Genomic DNA, 24,728 nt, shown 5'->3' on the forward strand with positions numbered 1-24,728 from the left:
TTCCCTTGTTATGTATTTTTCCTTTCCCATTTGTTTGGCTAAATAAAAGCTATCCCCATGTATATAAGCTTTAGCTTTGATTCTTTACAGGTAAACTCCTAGAAACATACAGTTAGGGATTTGCTTGTTAACTAGATTTTTAAAGAAAGAGAAAAAAAATCAATTGTATTTTTCTTAGTTGAAGTTACATGAGTTGCATACCTAAAATTTGAGAAGGGAGACAAATTTTAATGGCAGTGTGCTCTTTCAGCTGTGACTTAACTATCTTTATTCCCTACCTTGGGTTGACCAATTCCAGACAAGTGTTTCAGGTATGATAATAGCTTAATAAAGGTGAAAAATGAAGGGCCTCAGTTTTCTGATGTCAAAAAATATTGATCATGTCACAAACATCTGATACTCATATTTTTCCTGTGTGAAATAGCACTGTGAATGCAGTGTTAGCATTTTTTGTGATGTGTGTGTGTGCATTCTGGAGGGTTTTTGTAAGCGCTGGAGCGGTGGTGCAATTATGCTCTCTTTACCTGATGGAAATCTTGGCTGCTGCATTGCAGGAGTAGATCACAGGGACTAGATAAAAGCAAGTTGACAGAAAATTAGTCATTCCTTTTTTTCATGGAAATGATTCATTCCACTGTACCAGGCTTTGAGTCCACACCCAAGTCCTTTCAAATAATTCCTGTGTCCCATGCCACCTGGCTAAGTAGGAAAAAAAAGCAATATTTAATTAAAGCCAGTGTTAAGACCAAGAAATGAGACTGCTATTGTTAATTTTTCCCTTGGGCCCAGTAGTATGTTTTTGTGTGAAGAAAAAGAGTAGAAATTAAGATAATAATAATAAAACTTATCCTTTGCCACTCTCTAAAGTGCTGTTAACTCTGAGAAATCTTCAGGCTGCTGTTGTGAGTTACAGAAGCAATAGATAGCACTAGTAGTCTCAAGAAAGGGATATTTTTCTCTCCATGCTGAGAAAAAAACCATGAGAGGACTGCATCTGCACCTCCAGCCCCTGTGTTGCTTTTGCTTTCAGTGCACTGGAAGAAAGGCTGCTGAGAAAGGAACTTGCAAGAGCTTATTTCTTCCACTTTTTGTGGAAGAATTCAGCATGCAGCATTCAGCACTAAAAGGATGAATATGCTTAAGTGATACATGAGTTCCAAAGCTATATTCAAAAATTCAGAAGCCCCCTGCAAACAATGTCTTTTAATTTTTTATCTAGCACAAGGAATATTTACATGAAAAGAGAAAAATATTTCTGCTTCTTAAGCATTTATTTAACCCTGCTGGGCTGCCCTCATCAGATATGGATTTGTGCTGTTCATTTTAGAGCAGTTTCCCTTTTTCTTTTTTGAGAAAAGCAGTGTCAGGACTGAATTGAGACAGGCAGGAACTTTGTATGAACAGGTTTTGAGTGTTGCAGGAATGCCTGGAAACAGCTAGTATTAGCTTTAATGAGTTTATTCTGTAAGTGGAAGCACAGCTCAGCTTTGGTGGTTAGCAGCACTTTCAGAGCAAACGGTGCTGGAGGTGAGATATACCAGAAGGTCTATGCTTTCCTCTGCAAGTTCAAAAAGTCTGCATGACATCAACTGATGCTGAACATCAATACTATCACTCCTTAGAGAAGGGGAGTACTGTGCTTGGTTGAGTTTGGTGTTTGCTGTGTAGGGTGTACACAGGAAGTAGCATCCACTTATGCAAGTGTTTTTTCTTCATTCAACCATTAAACTCATGCCTTTGGTTTTGCTTCTGGAGCAATGCCAAATAGAGACACTGAAGGATGACTTCCGCTGAGGATAGGCTTTTGGTTTGGTAACTTGTGGATTTATGTGCACTTATGCTTTTGGAAGCTGACAGGGTCTGTCCTTCATATATAGTCCAGAGTTTAACTGATGACTAGATTTAGCTTGAGAAGAAATATTATCCTGATAAGATTAGCAGAGATACTTCTGAGGGAGGATGTTTGTTTTCTTGTAGTTTTCTACAATAGAACAGTCTATCTGAAAATGTTTCCTGACAGATTCCCAGTATTGCAGGCCAAAAAAAAATGTGCTGATGATGTTCTACTGTCACACTGCCTTCATGACTGCAGCTACTGTGCTTTCCTGTTGGCTTTATATTTGCTATAAATTGTTCTGGGATACAGAGTGGATGTTCGCTGGATGCTTGGGAGCTACCTACTCCTTCCCCCCCCCCCCCCCCACCTCCCGCTTTTCCGTAAGCCTATACTTAAGAGCACATGTAACAAACATAAAATTTGGATATCTTGAAGTTGTTGCTACTGCACTTCCATCTTCCAAATATCCAAATAGATTTAAATATGCACATATTTTAATTTCTGTTCCTTTCTGTTACTTAAATTTTGTTTTCCACTTTCTTTGTGCATCTTTTTATATATGATCACTGTGTCTCCCAGTGTGGTCTCCATGGTGTTAGTAGGAACATAAGAACTGCAGGAAAAAGGATTTAGATGTGTGGGATGAAAGTCACAGCACAAATCCCTTTTAGTAAATATGCTAATTTCACCAGTTGATTGCAGTTCATGGGAATTATCCTCACACTGCAACAAGCAAGTCTTTTTTCTCCCTTTCTCTCCTTCTTGATTTTTTCTAATTTTGAGTGTGTAGAGCATGGTAATAATTCATTTATCTAAAAAGGAGATTTCTATATGACATTCAGGCTTCAACAAGAAGTAATCTGCTGATATTTAGATGATACTGTGTTTGAAACCTGGCATGTATATGGGCTCCCTTTAAACTTACTGTGACTTGTACTGAGCACGACACACCCATTTAACCTGGATGCAGACACTTAAATATAGAGATGGGCTCAGAGACAACATTATGACTGGAAGAAAAAGAGAAATTAATGTATGGAGGCCTCACACTAGCACATTGGACAGTTGCCCTGTAAAATTGGCTCTGCATACAACTTTAAATGGATTTCAGCCCACACTATACTACACAGCTGTTCTGTTATGAACAAAAGAGCAAATCAATTTAAGGCTCTTCAAGTCTACAGAAGTGATAGATGCACCTTCTGTGTTGTAGCGTGGACATTATGAATGTTGATTACTGTCTGAATTTTTGCTTTTTAAGAAAATGCGTGCCCTCAGTGGGAAAACATAGAGTCCAAAGCCTGAAGAACAACAAATCAAGGTTGGATGGACAATGTTAAGGAAATGAACAAGAAGATATTGGTTTGTCAGAGCAAGAATATGGCTTTTCAGGCTAGAAACTCCATCACGTTTTTAAGCCTGTGACTTAGAAATGAGTCTTGAGAGATTTCCAAGTGGAAAAATAATACAGAAGGCCAGGTAGGACTTAATTTTAATTCTTTTTAAAAAAAATTATTAGAATTAAAATCGTTAGATTCCTCTGGTGTTTTGATTTGAAGTGTCAAGGCATATAGACAGTGATTCAAATATAACCATGAATAAATTTCCTTCAGAAATTTGGCATACAGAAATGAGTCAAATGGCAAGATACTTTTTATAACTAACTGACTATAAAACTGTGTGTAGATTTTAACCAGAAACACAGGGGTCAAAGACTCTGTATCTCATTTTGTTCTGCCCACACAGTTACATACCTTAATTTTTTCCCATTTAATGCTTGGTTTGACCTTTTGTACCACAACTAATAGTGAAAGGGTTTTTACCTCTTTACTATTTAATTAGGAAGTTCAGAAATGAATACAGACTTCTAAACCTGTAGCAGTTGCCTGTGCAGCACCAGATTATGGATCATGGAGACAATATTTTTTTTGACTTACTGTGAAATGGAGGATGTGAAATCATAACACTGAGAGTGATGAAAGGGGACACATATCAGCTTGCTGCAGGGTACTCGGTGATAGGTAAGGACCAGCTTGGTGTGCTCCTTGAGCAAATAAGCTGTGCTGTGAGGGGTGGCATATACCAGCCTAGTTGACCCGTCACCCTGCAGCAGCTGTTCTGCTCCCACATGTCCTGACGCTGATCTTGTGGTGCTGCAATGAACTCTGGAAGCACACAAAGCATCAAGTTTCATCTCAAACAGTCTGATGTCTCTTCAGAAAAACATTCCAGGTATCTCTATGTCTTGATAGGCTTATTTTAAGTGGGTTTATGCGATGACTTCCTCCTGCTTCTGCCATTGTCTCTGGACTTTCCTGAGCAGAGCTGTGGTGCCAAAACTAGTAGTGTTTAGTGCTCCCTTTACATTGGAAAGCCTAGAATTTTACATAGGTGGGATCTTTAGGCATATGCCCTTGTTCTGGCCAGGGCAGAATTAACTTTTTGCAGTAGCTGGGCCAGGGCATGGCTAGGAATCAGAGGTTGTGCTATAGCACCTCACGTTGTTGCCAGGGGTGGGAAAGGTACTCTTCTGGGGAGAAGGGATTCCATCCAGTTGCAAAAAATGTGGTAGAGGGTATTATCTGGTATTGTCTATTATTGAGGCAAGGGGGTGGGTTTCTGTGTCAATCATTTCTTTTCTTATACTTTTAGTTATTAATACTGTTACTGTTGCTGTTCTTTTTCTTATGTCATTGCTGTTTCCAGTAAATTGTTCTTATTTCAACCTGTGGTCTTTCCCTTTTGTACCTCCAGTTGGAAGGGGAGCTACACATGGTTTTAGTGGGAGTACTAATTTGGAGAATACCATTCCTAAACCACAACAGTATAATACAACTATATGCTACACTTCAATAGACCTTTAGTTGTGTTCACTTCAGGCAAAAAACTGGCAGATTGACTTTGGAGTTTCTTTTATAAAACCTCTTAATGGCATCTACAGCATGATCACTTAAAAACAGCTGGTAGCATCCATCCACTCAGTGAATTTATTGTTGCATATGTTGGATTTCAGAACAGGAAATTTCTGAAGTTGCTATATGTGAGCAAGTGTGGAGGACACAGGGATAAGATTTCCCTATGGCAACTTAACAACCCTACCATCATTCTCCCAGTCATTCCTGTGTGACCACTCATTTCTTGTCTTTCCCCAAACAAGCCAGAGAGACTTTCAAAGGTTTTAATCATTCTTTTAATAGATATTGTGCTGGTTTAAAGGCAAACCTGCAGGGGAAACGAACTCACCACAAGAGAGATTATAAGTCAGAGCTAAAATTTAATAATAATATTATAATAAATACACTGACACAAAAGGGAAATTGTTTCAACTCACAAAAACCCAGCAGTATAACCCAGTGTCCTGGGGCACAAACCCAAGGGGGTTTGTTTGCCCTTGTGCTGAGACCCCTGTGGCTCCCTCAAGTCCAGAGCAAAAGGAAGTGAAAAACCTGTTGGTGCAGGTGAGGGCTGTGGTCTGGGTGAGAGCAGTGATCTCCTCCTGTTGAGGTCCTGCTGCTCCTCTGGATCTGAGGAGAAGTTCCCGAGGTCTTCTTACCCACCACTTATGTACCCTCAGGGAGCACCCAGCCCTCCCCCTGGGCGGGGACTCACACAATGGGTGATTAACTCTGGGAGCCAGGGGGTATTGTTGAATTGTTGATGGCCCCTTAGCAGCCACACCCCCTCAGGCTGGGTGTGAAGGTGATAATGACTCCCTGGGCAGCTGCTGCTAAGGGTCCATTGTCCTTGGGGAATGAATAGAGGGGGTAGAATACACAGCTTTGATCACCCACACACAGGGTTAACTAGTCACTCCTGCTGAACTAGGACAGATACGTAGCAATTACTGTTAAACCTGAAAATGGGATTGGTGGCATTAGAAGAAAAGATTTACAGTAGTGATTTTGAGCACAAGAATAATTTCTTCATTGACACTTGTCCTTTCTTTTGGTTAGGGTAAAGTATTTAATGTAGCAGATGTCTTACTGCTTCAGGCTTTTGGGAGCCATGTCCTATCTTATTGGGTCTAATAGGCTCTCCTGGTGGTCTGTCATTATCTTTGGAGGTGGCATGGATTACGGGTAACAATGGTTAGCAGGGCTTTGCACTGACAAAAGTGCTATAAAAGGCAACTGGATGGAGTTGAGAGGGAGATATCTTTACTCTAGCCCTGGTGAGATGACAGCCACTCTGTGGTGGATCACAAATTACCTTTCACTGTTGATCAATGCATGAAAATGCTGTAGCTTTCCACCTTTTTTTCCCACACACTACTGCCTTTTTTTTGGAAATACCAAACTGTTGTCATTATCATTTAAAATTTTATCAAAAGAAATGACATCAGGTTAAAAACTCCCCAACAAACCACATCAGAAAAATTTTCTAATGGGAACTGGAGAACTGCAAGTTTTCCTCAAATTCTGGGTAATTGTGTCTTTATTTTAGTAACCAACGTGAGCTTTCTGAGATAGTGGATAAGAGAGGGTGCTGCATGGTGTAACTCTCCCACAGAAGCCAGGAAGCTGGGACTGAGGATTGAAGCAGATCAGAAAAGGTAATGGGCTCAGCCCAAACCCTGCATGTGAGAAGCCTTCACATGCAGTACCTTTTGAAATGTGATGGGGTTTTTTTCAGAAGAGTTCTTCTTTTCCTGTAAGAATGAGTGTCCCATGAGAACTCCCTGCTTAGCTTCAGTATCATGCACAAAGAGGAAAATGCATGCATGGGCTGCACATAATGGGCTTCTGAAGGAGTATTACTTGTTTGTTTTGCCTCAGTAAACTAGGAATAGTGTCCTAAAAGCATAGAATTAAATATGTGGTTCTTCTGTGTCTTGTAAGGAAAAAAAAAAGAGCTTGCAAATAGATGAACTTTAGACTAAAAGCTCTTTTTAGTTTAAAAATGAATGGTCTTCAAAAAAACTCCTAGCCCCTTACTACTTGCATGAAAGCAGGGCCACTTTTCTTTTTCCTGACAAAGGGTGAGGATGAGGGTGAGGGTGAAGGTGAGGGTGAGACTGAGGGTGAGAGTTAGGGTTAGGGTTGGCGAGGTGAGGTGAGGACAGGAGGGGGGTCCATTGAGGACAATTTCAACAATGTACCTTCAGTATTGTATGGAGTATCCTAAATATCAAACACTTCAGTAATATAACCCATTAGTTCTTGTCTTATCCTCAGTGAACAAGCATATTTCCTTGATTTCTTGGCAAGCCTTTACACAGTTGATCCTTTTGTGAAAGAAAAAATACAGGAATACTTCTTTTACCTTGATAACCCCACAGCTTCTTACTGACTTTTTACTGTCTTTTTTTCATAATCCTGTCTTACGAAACAATTCTTATATTCTGTTAGTAACAGAAGGAGTGCTTATCAAAATCCGAGAAAAAAAATGCTCTGAAAATAGTTGCTAGTTAATTTCCAATCTAGCTTTAAAAATCTATCCTTTTCCCCCACCCTGTTTTTCCTTTGAGATGAAAGTGGCAATCATCTCTATTGGAGAGAATGGGAAGAAAGAGGGTTGGAGGAATAAGTATATGTAAATGAGATTTAAAACAGAAGACAGATCCCATTTTATGCCAGTAGATTTACTATAAACAGCAGATCCCAGAAGTAATTGAAACACTTGACTAATAGAGCTTAACTGATAGACTGAAGAAAAAGAAATCATAAGACCTAAGCTATGGAACTGAATTTACTGAGATTTGCATTAAATTAAATATTACCCAAAGGGAATCATACTACTAACAGGATAATTAACATAAGTCTGACAAAACTTCCCTTAAAATAAACAGGAAAATTATTCAAATTTAATATTATTTAAACACATGAGTTATTCTCTTCATCTAATGGAAGGAAATAACTTTTTCCCATACAAATATTTGTGTCAATATTTTCTACCCCCTACTTCAATATTTAGTATGGGAATTAACTCATGTATATGTCCCTATTTATGTGGAATATAAGTGGTCCCACAGTGCTGTTATGTCTACTACTCTCAAATATTTATTCAAGAAGTGCTGCCTTGCAGCAGAGATGATAGCATTTGTCTTCCACACTGATATGAGGTTCTTTAACAGGAATGTGGAGATATACATTTTGTTACCAGAAAGGGAATGAAACCTTTTTTCCTCAGAGATTCTATGTAGTTATTTTTAAAAAATCCATAGAATTTAGGTGATTGGTATTTTGCTATAAGATGCAAAATAAGGAAGAGGCAAAGAGAATTACTATTTCTCAGTAATTACTGGAAAAGAATGTGTTCATTTATAACTACTGTGTAACACATCAGCACTTGAAATGATTGCTCAGGGAGTACTGTTACTATTTTTCATATGTCTTTAATGGAGTTATAAACATTTATAAGACAGAATAGTAACATAAAGGAAGTAATTTTATATACTTGAAATTTATTTACTCTGGTCAGGTGATGCATTTAAACTTGAGATATGAACTAGCAGGAAATTGCAGCTAGTTCTCTGGAATGAATGTTTGTAGTAAAGCTGCAAGACAACAGAAGTCTAAAAGACCTTTTTTTTTTCATTTTTCCAAGCAACTCAGTGTAATTTTTGTTTTATTGAGCACAGTTGAGGGAAAAATTCCTTATAATGAAATATTCACTTCATGCTGTTTCAGCTCAATCATATACTGATTGCTTAAGCAAAATTAGAACTTCTTCAGCAGGCAAGTGTAACCTATTTTGTGAAAAGAAATATTTTTCATATGCATTGACTTGGGATAACTTCAATTATTTCACATTTCAGGAGCTGAGTCCTTCATCATCAAGAAACATTGAACCACTCATTACTAATCTTGATTCTATATAACCAACTGCAGACATACTAAATTTTCAGGGGAAAGAAAGAATAGACAACCATTTTCAAAAGTCCTTGTGCTATTTTCAGTGAGGCTTGTAGTTGTTGTGTCATTTAAACACTCCTGAAAATCTTTACCTGCACAGAAATTATTTTTCACTCTCCTCTATACCTTTTCCCTGTATAAATGAGGGTCAGTGTCCCCATTAACACCCTTCTGCAGAGACAGAAACAAGGGCCTTGTAGCAAGAGGGAGTGAAGGAGAATGGCCCCTGGAAAAAAAAAAGTTGTTAAAGATTAGGATATGGTTTAGTACTTGATTTGGCAGTGTTGGGTTAATGGTTAGACTTGGTGATCTTTCAGCCTCAGTGACTCTGTGACAGTGAGAATCTTGACTGATAATGTGTTCTTTATTATCATTTAGTTTAATCTGGTCCTTCATTATTGCTGTTTTAATCATACTTTTATTGTGAAGAAACTAGAGTGCATTCCTGGAGGTCACTGACAATGAACTAAATAGGAACAGACCATTTACAGCAAACTTTGTTATAAAAGCTACCATGGATCTTGAGGATATCAAGATTATTTTCTGCCTCTACTCAAAATTACTCACTTATATAAAGTTCCAGTTCTTCCTCAGCAGCAGAAAGCTATTCTAGTTTTACTTCTGCTGGCTGCAAACAGGAAATCAGTTTCAGTTCTTTCAAAACAGTCCTTTTCTATTGGTCTGCTAGTTTAACAAGGACTCACTTTGTTCCTACAAGATTGACTCTATCAGAAACTCACGCCCACCAGTTCTCTACCATCTTTAGAAATTACTCTAAGCCATTTTATTAAAACACTAAACCAATTAATGTAGAAATTCATAGCTCAGATGTGATTCTGGCCCACAGGATTCTTGAAAGAATAAGCAAATGATGCCAATACAATTTAGATGAAATAAACCTTTTGTAAAAAAAGTCATTACTCATTTATATCTAGAGTTAAGATTTTGACAACACTTAAAAATAGGTAATTCACTGGTGAAGTCAAAGCAAGACTTTTAAACTGAAAGCATAAATAATGATTGAGTCATACATGCAACAAGTAATAGAGATATTTTCAATGTGGAAGTGTGATCAAGTCAAACTGATTTTAAAATAAATACTGCTCCAGTACAGCAAGAAGAACAGAACAACTGAGCATTGCAGTTCTTTTTGCTTGCACTCTGTGTGCGTGGAATCTTTTTTTTTCCCACTAAAATATCCTTGGGAAATCTAACTATCATCACAAACTGTTCTTATAAATATACATGGAATTTATCTGCTAGGGACCTCATCTTAAGTGGAGATTATTTTAGCATGTTTTTCAGCAGTCTTTCTTCCAGTGTAAAGGAATTTACACAGGAATACATCATGGGAGTTAGCATATCACCCCCACATTTGTTTTTGTCATTTCTCCTCTATTGAACATATAAGTGACATCCTAGGAAAAACCACTCCTTGAGAACCAACTTGAGGTGCTTGAGGACAACTGTAGGAGTGCTAATTTAGACATATAGAATGTGATTGACCAGTGTGATCAGTCTAAAAATAGGGGGGGAAATGTTTATATGTATTTGGATAAAATTCAGGTCATCTTGAACTCTAAGACAAAACTCCCACAGAGTTTAGTGGAAATCATGACAGATTCAAAGAACCCAATAGCAAAGATTAAACTGCACTGAATATTCATTTAGGTTTAGGAACACCAGCCTCAAAAAATTAAAAAATATAGGAGAAGAATTAAAACACATAAGTAGGGCTGTTATCCTGAAAAAAGTAGTGTGCAGCTACAAATAAGCTGCTAAGGAGCTGGCGCTTTGCCATTTCTCCATGATCAAAAATTCGCTGACACTTTAGCAAGGAGTGCTGTTTCTCCACATCTAGTGGTTGCTCCATATGGAAGTGTTGTGACTACAGCTGTGTGTTACCTTAAATGGTGGATGTAAAAGATTTAAAACTCATTCTGATTTAAGGGACATGAACTCAGCTTGCTGCTGTATGATTCTTCCCTCTCATGCTGGTTTTAAATATTGAGAAGCACATGGGATTTCTCCACACTCACACAGTGCTGGAAGGAAGTATTCAGAAGTGGACGGAGCTGTTATCAGGACACCAGGGCTTTAGCATAAATATTTTTTAACTCTCAGACTGTGCACTTCTTGGTTATCTCTTTATTCAGTGGTCACAGGTCTTCCAAAAGACAGTATGTGTCTGCCACTGCACAGAGCACGTCTGTCCAGTGCACTCAGATGAATTTAGGTTGCATGGTGGTGGTGCCTGGGTCCTTGCGTCATTTGATAAGGAAGCTGAGTGTTATGTAGAGAATGGCAAACAGAGAAAAGACTCAGAAGGTTAATGAAGATAAATGTAAGCTTGAGAAATTGGTTTCTGCTCCTGCTTTTGCCACAAAGTTAGTATAAGAGGAAAAGCAAATTACTTAAGCAGAAATCCTCTGAATTGGACATTGAAAGTGCATTATCAAGGGATCCAACTTATGATACCTGAAGCTTCTTTTTAGTAATTGCTGAGTCATCACAGCTGCAGGCAGAGTTGCTTTAAGATGTACTTTGAATACATAAATTGCTATGAAGAATTTTTTTCTGCATCTTAAAGACACCGAAGTATTTCAACCCTACTACTGCAAAGTTAATAGCAACTAGAATCTTATCACTTGTTCACTAGCTGTAAAAGTGAGAAAAATAAAGTTTAATCTTTAACTATCTACTTCTTGTATCAAAATGTGAGCCCACAGGGAGGTAAGTTATATTATATTCAGTGTGTCATTAGAATAGCTGACAAAACTCATGAGTAATGCTGATTAAAGAGTTAAAAAGACAGGGCAATGATATTCAGGAACCTTTTAGATATCAGCTTTCATGAAAGTGTCAAAAAAGAATTTTTTAAGACATTTGCATGATTTATATTTCTCAACTTTTGAATAATTTGGTTCAGGCACATCCTACATTCTTTTCATTTTTAATGTTCTAGGTTACATACTAGTTGGAGTAGAAAAGGTTTTGTTTCTGTATAGAAACTTTGTCTCAGTAATGATGTAGAATACAAAGGCTACAAAACACCTTTTTCTCTCATTCATGGAATCAGTGTATGGGGATGGTGGAAAGTGACCTTTGGACATGGTCTAATCCAACCAATCTGCTCAAAGCAGGCTCAGCCAGTGCAGACTGCACAAAGTCAAAGAGGAGTATCTCCAAGCATGGAGACTCAATAGTCCCTCTGTACAACCTATTTCAGAGTTTGACTGCACTCACGGCAAAATATGAGTTTTACTGTGTTTAAATATAACTTCCTGTGATTCCATTTGTGCTCATTTTCTTTGTACTTTTGTGAGGCAGTGCTGGGAAGGGTGCAACACTGACCAGCATTGTCAATGTTCTGCACTGGGCAGAGTAGCAAGGCAGGCGAGGGATGAGGTGAGAGGGATGAAACCTAGATGGATTCACCCACAGTATGCTGCATGGATCCCATCTATCCAATGCAGCACAAACATGGGATTCCAGCCATCTGCAGGGATATAAGATATTACATGCAATATCTGTATTCCTTTTTTTATTCTGTCTTATTAAAAACAGCTATTTTATTAAACCATTTATAGTTATTCATTTGTCACTGAGACCCAGAAAGAGCCCTGTGCCCTCTCTCTCTTTCACCCCCTACTTTTCTTTGCCTGGCAAAGAGCTGGCCACCTCTAACCCTCACCCACAGACTCTCATCTGGTTCATCACTTCTGATATCCATTCATTCCCACTTCTCTCAAATAAAGGGTGCTCACCATCCTGCATAACTGACAGCAGAATAAAATCATATTAATCTGGCAAGGGATGGACCATCAGCATGCTTGTCAAAGGGTTAGGGTTTTATGCTAAACTGTGTTTTAAAACATGGTTTCTATTAGAATAATTTACTTTTCAGTAGCAGTTGCAATTAATGGCTTGTTCTTGCAAGACATGAAAAAGGCTTTCAAAACATAGCTAAGAAAACTCACAATGGAGGCTCCACAGTCTCAATGGCAAATGTCAAATTAGGTGCAATTAATCAAGTGAAAAGGCAAGGCATAGAAACTCTTGAGGTTAACTGCAACTTCTCTGTTACAAGCACCATACAGCATGTTTGTGTGGGTAAAGCACATTGTTGCAGGATATAGTACGTATAGCACAGGACGTAAGGTAAGAGCTCTGACATGTATTGGTAGAGATCCTCCATTTCATTATCCTCCAGCACATTTTGCCTGGGCTAATTTGCTTAGACAAACAGGAAGTAAGAGAATTAATTTTTTTTAATGTGAAAATTCCCAGTTTATATGCCTAGCTCTCTTAGGAAAATCATAAGGATCTTGAAATCAATCTGGCAGCCTTTCTTTTTCAGGTCTCTGTCATTTAATGAGAGAAGCAAGAGTTGCTTTATGCAACTCAGATGATGACTTGCACAACTCAAACTCCAAAGGATACTTTGAAGCAATGAGTGTCCATGGTACGGTATTTGCTTGCATAGACAAAACCCACTGCAAAATTGCCTTGAGTTTATCCATCCAATTTGATAAGAAAACCCAGAGAATCTGAAACATAAATAAAGGACCATGCTGGAAGACATTTTCTATCAGAATAAAATTACACTTGTACTCAGGTGACCTGAGGATGGGTTCAACATTAGAACAGTCAGATTCTATACTCTACTTACAATTTTGGCACAAGTGCCATCAAAACTTTCTGTGAAATTTAGATAAAGCCAAAAACCTTGTTTAGGATCATAGGAAAAAAGAGACTAGAAGAGACTTGAACATATCTGTAGTTCAGTCTCCCACTCCAAGCAGCAGCAGGTCTGAGATCAGAAGTTACTCAGTGATTTATCTAATCAGATCTCGAAAACCTCCTAGGATGGAAATGATACAACTTTTCTGGATTATTTGTTCCAGGACAAGATCATACAGGTGAACAATAAAATGTGTTGCTGAATGGCAAATAGGGAAACACTACATCGCTAACTTCGTGTTCTTATCAGACCAGGATGCTATAGCTACATGCTGTGCCTTTAAGAAATGGGTGTGTATACTGAGATTATTGGAGTCATGTCAGGCACTCCAAGTAAGATCAACAGACAGACCTACCCAAAAATCTTAACTTAAAAGAAACTTCATTTTCACAAGAAAACTTATAGACAACAAAAATTCTAAAGTTATACTTGTGATATTGCCACCTTAATAACAGAATGGAGAATATCTGCAGCTGTCTGCTCCTTGGGATTCCCAGGCAAGGTAGGCCTCCACATAAATCCTTTGAGGGGCTTTATATGGAAAGGATATTATAAGCAAGTACAGCACATCAGAGTAGCAATGTACAGAGCAGGAAGCACAGTAGTCTTTCAAATATTTGATGATTGAAGGTAAATTGTTCATCATTCATTGCAGGTAAAATTGTCACAAAGAGGGAAGGATTCAAATCCTTACTTCTCAAGGTTCAGTTCCTGATTTGAAATTAAATCTATGTAATCTAGGTTCAAACCTCTATTAATCTTGGCATACTTGCCCCATTTTATGGAGAGAAATATAGAGTTTGAAGGGCAGGAGGTAAAGTCAACAAGAAGTAATATGATCTGTGACACAGTAAGACACACTCCTGGAAGAAAACTTAGTGTAATTCTGATCACTGCCTCCCATACTGTTTTATGGAGGTTTTTTGCTAGGGATCAGTCACCTTCACAGTAAAAATGTGAACCTCAGATCGAATCTCCTGTGTTTCAGTTTGTGCCCATTGTCTCTGGTTTTGTCAGTGAATATCACTAAGAAAGTTCCTCTGTCTTCAGTACACCCTTCCTTCATATATTAATAGACACTGGAAAAACTCCCTCAAACCTACTCTTCTCCAGGTTGAGCAGTCCCAGGTCTCTGGGCCCTCTCGTGGACTCTCTGTAGTATGTCTATAGCTTTTTTTGTACTAAGGAGCCAAGAATACTCCAGGTGTGTCTCACTATTGCTGAGTAGAAGGCAAAGATCCACTTCCTTGACTTGCTGGCAACACTCTTGCTAATGCAGCCCAAACAAGTGATTCAGGTTCTTCAACAGACAATCCTTGCTGTACTGTTTTATAAATCTGAGTGATCTTTCATGAGAAGGTTAAGATGATGACATGGATGTTACTATTTTTTTATTAACAATGTTATTCAGATAATTTGTAAAGAAGAATTTGTGGGGAAAACATGAATCCTATAACAATCTGCCCCCTGTAGAATTTGCTTTAGTGATATTTAGTGCAGTTGGATTTAAAGAACATATTTCAGAACAACTGGCTTGTTGTTGGTTGAATACTTTTAAGATATCTCTTCAAGTGCAAATGAAATCTGAAAAAGATTAGTGTGACTAATGTTCCTTGAATTACTTCAGAAACAGATGTTTTAGATCCCAATTCTGCAAATGTTTTTTCTTAAGTATATCTTGACACTTCTGAGGACTGACTATTTCCGTGTTTTTTCTGTACCAGAGCTTTCAGCTGGGCATAACTTGACCTGTGACAAAGCAGTCTCTGATCTACATTTCAGTTCTTCTATTTGAAAAGGTGAAAATAGGGATAGAATTCAGCTCCCTGTTCTATTGTTACTGCAGTTGCCTTTTAATTTTTTTGTAGAAAAGCTGCAATAATTAATTTTAAACTAATTTTCTGTACCTGTGTAATGGTTCCAAACCTTTGTTCACTCTATTTCAGTAAATTTGAGTCTTAGATCCCCCATGAAATACCCAACATGAAAAATGAAGAACAAGAAGTCTCAGTCATGGGATGAGTCAACCTCCTTGCTCCTTGATTTTCTTTGAGTTTGAATCTATGTCAGATTCTTAGATTAATACTGAGCAACTAAAAAAATAGAGGAAAGTATCTGCATTAGTTGTGAAGCTAAATGGTAGTCCTGTGTTTTCATTTGGGTTACTAGTGTTAATTAACTTGTCTCAGAGATTGTGGACATTGAGAGGGCATGGTTTGATTAGGACGCTCTGAGAGATGATAATATAACATTTTACTGCAAAAAGCCTTAACATTGCTCTGGATTTGGATCAAGGCTCTGATGCTGGAGCATGACGGGAAAATGGTATTTCACTGTGTATGAAGACATTTGTGACAAAGTACTTGTGAAGAAAAACATTTCAGAGAAATGCTACTTAGAATTACAGAGTCCTCATTGTTTCTTTTTCTTTAACAAAATATCACTTCTTCAAATCAATTTTTTAAGATATTATGTTTTAACAATAGATGTGGGCCATATTTCTGTGTGTGTAGAATTAGCAATCCAATTCATAAAAAATGAACTTGTTCAGCTTCCTCTTGGTGCTTCTGCAGTACAGTGATTTGCGGGCTCTGGCTTTCCACAGAGTCTTCTTGGTACTGATTGCCAAGGTGCTGTCAGTTTAAGAATGTGCAGAGATTTATACACTAGTTCTGAGGGCCCCTGGGATTCTGCTAATTGTACTAATTTCTTACCTACACAGTAGAATGGATTTATAATCATTACAACCTGAAAAAACCACTAATTTATTAGTGCTGAACATAGGTTGTTTCACATTAAGATAAAGTAACTAAAACTGAAGTCAGTGAGAAACTTTCTTCTAAAGGCCCAATGAGCTGAGAGTCCCTGGATATATTAATGTGTTAAAGACATCTCAAATTATCTTTAAGTGCTGGAGATTATTCTATGATTTGTTCAGTAACCCATACCACTTCCGTGGAACTCCATTGATTTAATTTTCACTGTATTATATAGAAGAGTTGACTTAAAATAAAGGAGTATGATTTTTGTAATTTATTTATCTATAGAAATTTTCCTTGAGTTCCCATATATGCATTATAAAAGCTAAATTCAAACTTGTGCCTGACTCCACTGTCTAGATAATAGTTAGCAGAAAACAGGTAGCTGTTTTCTTTGTATGCAAACTCTAAATACACCATTTTTCCATACACAGGGGTGAGGCACAAAAATGTTCTGTTGTATTCCTACAGATAATTTTGTTTTCTAAACTGAACTAGAATGTAGAATTTCCTTTGTTAAGAAACAGAAGGCACACAAGCTCAGCTTTTAGAAGTTTGTTAGTCCACATCAGCAATTAGTATAGGCAAAGTGCAGCATTTGCATCTTTTCAGTAACTCCTTTATGCGCACTGTGACGCAGAACTTCTTTGGTTTTATAAGCAGGCTGCAATTTACAGAATTTAGACTCCAGATACCAAAGTAAAGTATAGGAGCACTTGCATCCATCCATCATCAGTTAGGTGACATTTTAGTTACTGCAGTTTGCAAATGACCTTTGAGGTGGTAGAGATGTCTGTGCAACCACCACTATGCTGTCAGCTCTCTTTCAGATCAAAAGTTCCATTGCCTTAAAAATCTATCCTAAAAGATACTACTGTTTCCAGGAAATAAATTAATTGGTATTTGTACTAATTTTTTCCACCATATCCTTCCAACCCCCTGTTGAGAGCAGCCAGGTGAATGGAACTTTTGAAGGAGATGAGTTTGATCCAGATTTAAGCTTCTACTCAGATAAAATAACATAGTACTGACTTTCAGTTTTTAAAAATTAAAATCTAGATAAGAGTTTTAAAGCTTAAGGTTTGAGTCATTCACAATACATTTCAACAACCCACTGTGGAAGCACACTCCAATCCAGGTGCTTCTCAGAAAGCAGATGACAAATTTTAAGAATCTGGTCTCATGCAAGCAAGTTCTCTAAAGCAGGTCTTGTGTTTGTTGAAGTAAGTAATTTTGAGAGTTATGGTAAAATGAAAAAAGTATTGTCCCTAAATCATCAGCCTCACAAGATGACCTTTGCATAGAAAGTATAAAGGGAAAGATTATCACATAGTGTGATGATAAGGGGGATAATGGAATCTGCCTACTAAGACAAAGCATCAACTGAGTGGTGAGTGCATGTCTTCCTTCCTTGTTTTTCACTCTACCTCTCATTTTTATAGTTTAATGATAGAAAAATATCCCTTCGTTGGAATTTCATTAGCAGTCTAGAGAAACTGAACCCCTGTATCAGACCAGTTTCACTAAATATCAGTTAATGGTGGAGTGTGTTCTTTTCCTCTTGAGAGTGGTAGGAAAGACAGGTAGATGGGATGTAGGAAGGTCAGCTCCAAGTGAAACTTGGCCAACAATAAGGTTAAGAGGCTTAATGCCATAGTAATCCACTAGATTAGAGGCTCTCCTTGAGCTGTGAGTTATTATATTTAGTCTTTATTTCTACAGTGACCTGGCTGGACATAACAACCACTGACTTTCATAATCATCTCCTCTGAGTTTGCTATCTTAATCCTTTGTTATCACTACTTCTCAACTCACAGTGACCAGAAAGTAAATTTTTAATTTCACTAACAGAAGGATAGGAAAAAAGGTTGTCTTGGATTAAGTTAACCAATCAATCCTAAACATACTTTTTTCATTATTTTTGCCACTGCTCTTAAACAATCCCTTATTTATATCCTTCTAGTTTACCCACCTGGGAGGTGGTTAGTAGGGTTTAATGTTTCCTTGAAGAAATATTTAGAAACTTCTGTTCCTGTGAATTTCCACTGGATGACTTCTAATGAATGAGTAGTTCAGTATTTCAGAAGATTTTGAATTATTAATTTGATAGATCTTCTGCTCATTCTCATTCTTGGTGCGTAGAGTTAATACATTGACTTATTATGTGTTTTTTTCAATTGTTTTTCTTATGACTATAATTAAATTGGAAGTTGGGATCTTATTTCTCATTTAATCAATGGCTACATTGTTGCACTTAGAGGGAAAGTAGGAAACTAGAAAATGCAAAGTATGAAAAATTATGCTGTAGTACCATTATTAAATTATGCATCTATGTTAGTTAAAATTAGAATAATTATAGCCATTTTAATATGGGTTGTTCTTTTAATTGCTTTTTGAAATAAACCTGGAACAAACTGTTTTTTAAAGGAAAAAGTTTCTTTCTCATGACATCGTGGAAAAAGAAACAAAGGAAAATCCTTCAGCGTAGTCTTTCCTGGAATAAATTTTTGGCTTTGTGGTTAAGGTTTATTGTTTGTTTGTTCTGTTTTGGTTAGGGATTTTTTTGTTTGGCTGAGGGTTTTTTGTTTTGGTTAGGGTTTTAGGGTTTTTTGAATCTACATTGTAGATCTACATATGGAAATGAATAAAAGAAAAAGAGGATATAAGAGTAATGTAACCGTTTATCTGTTCCTTTAAAAATATAATTACTTTCTGTCTCTTTTTCTCTCTTTCTCTCATGGTATGGCAATTGCATTTTGGCTACACTTCATGACCAAACTGTCCTTACGTAAGTGCAGCTTAGGAGGGTGGGGGAGAGGGGCAGGATACTAGGTTATATATCTTGGATCAAGGAGGAGCATAGAAACCTAGGAAATGGTTCATCCTATCCCAAACTGGTGTCTATATTCTGATGGCAAGGATGCCTTCTCTGAATACCTGCTTTTCACCACTTTCTGTATTCCAGCTATACAGACTCTTCTGAAACAATCTGTTTGAATGTTCTTCATCCCTGCAGTTTCCAGCAGGGAAGAGATTTGGGCCAGTGCTTTTCACTCCTGTACTTGCATAGTATTTATTTCTATAGGGCACTGTTCTGATGATTCAGGAGTTCATTTTTTTTGTCTCTTCGGGGGTGAGAGCAGCAGTGCACATCATTACCTGCATGGCCTCTTTTGTGTCTTGTTGCTGGCTTCCCGCCTTTCTGAACCACAGTCTCTGCACAGCCACACTCCTACTGTTAACTCCCAGTCTTGGAATCCTGAATATCTCACAATGTGGCTGAGAGGCACGAGCAAACAAGCACACAAGACAGACAGCCTGTCCTGAGAGTCTCAGTGACTTTTGGAGAAGTGAAAACCAGAGTAATCCCTTTTTATAGCTGATATGTAGATAAGTCAAAGCAGCATATCCTAGTTCAGCAGCCAGGACAGTTTATCACTGTGTGTGACCAAGGCTGTGTGTTCTGCACCCTCTATTCATTTCCCATGCATTGTTAAGAATGGACCATTTGCAGCAGCTGCCCAGGGCACATCTGACCCCTTAGGATGTAAACTGGGTGTTAAAGAAGCCTGTGAGACAGGAGCTGTGCTAAGTCCCCTCTGGGGAGTTGTTAGCACCTTCATAACCAGCCTGAGGTGTCATGTCTGCTAATGGTCCATTAACAATTCCAAAAATCCCCCATGACTAACAGAGTTAGATTACCCATTGTGTAATTCCCCACCCTGGGGGAGGTACTGGGCATTCCCACCTGAACCTGAGGGTATATAATCTTTGGGTTTGGAGACCTATGGTACTATTCATTGGATTCAGTGGAAGACCAGAGCCTGGACAAGACTGCGACCACTACTCTCAATCGGACTACGACTGTCATCTGCACCAACAGGGTTTTTCCCTTCCTTTTGCTTTGGACTCAGGAGAACCATGTGGGGCTCAGCACAGGGGCTAACTAACACCATCCAGTTTGTGCTCCAGGATGCTGGGTTATACTTGTGGGTTAAACCAATTTCTCTTTGTATCATTACATTTATTGTAATATTTTTAATAAATTGTAACTCTATAATCTCTTTCATGTTGGGTTGATTTCTCGTGCCAATCTACCTTTAAAACAGCACACAGGGAAATGGAGTATTTTTAGAATCTGAGTTTTAGCCTGAGTTGTTCCTTAAACTGGTCATGAAATTTAAAGAAATGTAATTTTTTGATTAAGCTTTTTTTTTAAATTATTTTTCTTTTTTTTTTTTTTATGAACCCTGTGTAGCTATGGTGGCATACAGATTAGCATTATAAGTGCTCTCGTCTAACTGTCTGGAAATTGACTAAACTGACCACTCTTATTTTTAATTGCTTGAAAATATCCACAATTTTTGCTTCATGAGCTGAAGAAAAATGTCAAAATTATGCTGGGGAAGACTCTCTATTTGGCCAAAACCCTCAAAAGCTGGTGTTCCACAAAACTTCAGTCTTCTGTAAATTTTGAAGAAGGCTGAGCATTTTTCCACTGGAAATGCTAATGTCCTATAATTTTTAAATTGCAGATTTGTTTTTGGTAACAGAACCAAATTTTGAGAGCTGAAATTATTCCATGGCAAAAACAGAATGTAGACACACATATTGCAGTAACTACAGTGTGTGTGTCTTTATGAATAAAATTTTAGAAATTAAAAAGATTTTTTCAAAAATTAATGAGTAGAAATAGGTAGACCTGTGAAAACAAACTTTCTTGAACTGGTTGTGTACAGATTTATTGATCTGCAGTAGGTCAGTTATTTTGTAATTCCCTTTTATGTATACTGAATTAAATGTATACTAACTAATGTGTGTTGTCTGACTGTAATATGGCTTAAAATGCTTCAAATGCTTACATGATTATCAGTGTAAAACCTGATTTTTATCATTCACTGCATTCAAATAATATAACTTGCTCAGCAAGGTCAAGTTTTGATACGTACTGGTCCCTCATGAAGCCCTGGAGATTTGAGATCTTGACCTATTTGCAAAGGCATTCCAGGGTTTTTAACGGATATTTATAAGAGCACTTATTATGTTTTCATTATCTGAAAATACTTAAGCATTTGATATTATAAATACTTTTCCCTGAAAGAAATATTGTCAAGTAATTATATGCAAAACGTGGCCTTTATAAGGCTTCTAGACTTTTTTTTTTCAGAGCAAATCACCAAAATCAACAGTTTCAAGATGGAGGGTTGTAGCAATAACACTAATTCTGCTTCACTGCATGTATGTAGTAGTTTTATTTTGTTTAGCTATTGTATGCAAATGAGGTAACATGATGCCAAAATCTTAGATTTCCATTTATTTCTTGTTTAGTTTTCAGCCTTGGTAATGCCATATGGGGTTGTACTTGAACACACTACATGTACTGTAAATGGTTTTAATGGTTTTATAAGGATGGGGTAAGCCAGTTAGGCATATGGTCATATTTGTAATTACATTATTATATTTCATATAATGCAAGACATGGGTGAAAAAAGGTGTCAAATAATCTAAAAAACTCTTACAGCACTTGGAAACATCCTCTCTAAACTATTCAGCTCTAGATCTTTTATTATGTCTTCAGTTTGGGAATATTCATCGCAATGTGATGTATTGAAAAATACCTTCAGAATTCTTTCCTCTCTGTGGTGAATAGCTACAAAAATTATCTGAATCTAGATTGAACAGTGGTGTGTTTACTTTAACCTTTAATCTCATATCTGTGTAAATGGATTTTGTCAAAGTTTCTAGTTGTGACTTGCGTATATAGTGGCAAGTCAGTGCTGCAGCAGGGTGGGAGTATAATAGCATCCTTCAATCATAGGCAAAGAAAAGAACGCTATAGGTACATAGTGAGATCTGAATTACACAATTGTGCTGAACTGTACAGGTCACTTTTTTGAACACAACTAAAAGTATTTATAACTCAGGAAAGTCTAGACGTCTTACAGCTGCTTCCACTGTGTTCAAAGCATGTCCTTTGTACTTTTTGAATATAAAAGATTAAGTGTGAAAAATAAACTTCAAAAGGGATATGTATTACTGAAATTGTTTGTTTCTGTGTCTGTCTGTGGCTGCCCACACAAATACTGAAAGTTGTACATCAACACTTCACCACCTGTATTCATTTTCTGCTTCAGCAGTGACTAATCGATTGCAATTTGACTTGACTGTATCACATTGTTCATGGATGTTTTCTTTTTATGCTGTTCACTGTTTGGTATTCATCTGTCACATTCACATCTATTTAAATTTCTTCATCTGAAAAAAAGATCTAAGCTGCTGTTTAGCAGAACACTTAGGTCATTAATGTAATAAAATTCAGTGTAAGACCTTATGTGAGGCCAGGTGAAAATTAAATAAAACTTCTTTCTCTCATTCATTCTCATTCTCTCACAGGTTCCATTCCCTTTCACACCATGTGCTCACAGGCACCATGCAATGTGTGTGTCCAAGGGTTTATCCATATGCAGAAGACAAGGTGTGATGGCTAGTCTATCCTCACTGTCCCTCTCAATTGCTAACAAGAAACTGGTGTTTTCTTGAAAGTCTTTCATGCTTTTTAAGTGCCAAGAGTAACAACTATGAAAGGGTTGTGATCAGCAGTGTGAAGTCCAGCTGGAGCTCAGTCTTAAATGGCATATCCCAGGGTTCAATACTGGCACCAATACTATTTAAAATATTAACATAAAGATGTCCGGAGAAGGACCAAAAAGCTGCTGAAGGGGAGTAGCTGAGAGAGCTGAGCTTGTTTAGCCTTGAGAAAAGGAGGCCTTATCCCTCTCTACAACTACCTGAAAGGAGGACTTAGCCAGGTGGAAGCTGGTCACTTCTCCCAGGTAACAAGTGACAGAATGAGAGGAAATGGCCTCAAGTTATGACAGGAGAGGTTTAGATTGGACATAAGAGAAAAAGATCTTCACATAAACAGTGGTTAGGCAGGCTGTCCAGGGAAGTGGTGGGATCAACATCTCTGGAGATATTTAACAGTATATTTGTGGTGCTTAGGGGCATGATTTAGTGTGGGACTTGGCTGTGTAGGGTTCAGTTATCTTGACGGTCTTTTCCAACTTAAATGATTCCATAACGGAACAGTGTCTTCTCCAGAAGATTGTCAGCTTATAAATCAGAGGGTCGTGCTGCTGTTCACATGAACCCTGACAGGGTGGAAAAAATGAGCCAACAGGAACCTCACAAAGTTCATCAAAGGGCAGTACAAGATCCTACCACTGGGAAAGAGCAACCAATAGAGTTTGGAGGCTGACCAGCTGGAAAGGAGCTTTGCAGAAAAAGTCCTGGGGGTGCCAGTGAACACAAATTTGAACATCAACCAGCAATGTTCCCTTGCAATCAAGAATGTTCACATCATCCTGGACTGCATGAGGGGAAGTGTTGCCATCAGCCTGGGGGGTCTAATCCCTTCCCTCTGCTTGACACTGCTGAGTCTCATTTGGAGTGCTATGTCCAGTTCTGGACTCCCCAGTACAATAGAAACATTGACCTACTGAAGTAAGTCCAATAAAGTGCCACTGAGATTCTTATAAATCTGGAGTGCCCTTGTACAAGGAGAGGATGAGGACTGGCTATCCTGGAGAAGTGAAGGCTCTGTATGAATGTCATCAACATATGTTAAATACCTGATGGAGGGAGAGTGAAGAAGACAAAACCAAAATCTTTCTACTAGTATCCAGTGATAGAACCAGAGGAAACATTCACAGTTTGAGTTACAGGAAATTCCATTTAAACATAACTTTTTTACTGTGAGGGTGACTAAGCACACTGGCACTAGTTACCCAGAGGCATGGTGTAGTCTGCATCCTTGGAGGATGTTTAGTAAGGGTAAAGCCCTCATAGAATTACATCTGCCCAGAGACATCAAGAGCAACAAGAAAAGCTTTTGTAAGTACATCAATGATAAAAGGAAGACTAGGGAAAACATGGGTCCTCTCCAGAAGGAGATGTGAGACCTGGTTGCCTTGGATAGGGAGAACAGTGAGATACTCAGTGACTTTTTACTGTGTTCACCAGCAAGTCCTCCGGTCACACTGCCCATGTCACAGAAGGCAAAGGCAGGGACTCAGAGAATGAAGAACTGTCCAAGTTTAGCCTGTGCCTTGACAGAAAGAGTTTTTATTCCTTTAACGTCAGTTGCTCTGTTTGCTGCACACCAAGCAGAGATCCTCATTTTGTTGACTGTAACACTGTAGAAATTCCTAAAATATTTGCAGTGATATGTGTAAGGTGTGGACTTTTGCTCAAATTAAGTATTCACTTTTAAGTATTGAGAGTTTTGAGAAAGTTTGGTAAATGCACTATGAGTTACTTTAGGTATTTATATAAATTGTGAGCAATAAAGTTGCAGTAAAACTTGCTTACTTCTATATCATTGGAAAGATGAATCCAACTTAAAGTGAGAGCTCTCCTTGAAAAATTTTAATACTCATTAATGAATTAACTTTCAGTCTGCTTCCTAACTACCTTACAGTTTCTCTATCAGGATTTTTCATAAGTACACCAGCAAAAATATTGAGCACGATATG

The sequence above is a fragment of the Pithys albifrons genome, chromosome 2, assembly GCF_047495875.1.
Source record: "Pithys albifrons albifrons isolate INPA30051 chromosome 2, PitAlb_v1, whole genome shotgun sequence".
NCBI classification, from domain to species: domain Eukaryota; kingdom Metazoa; phylum Chordata; class Aves; order Passeriformes; family Thamnophilidae; genus Pithys; species Pithys albifrons.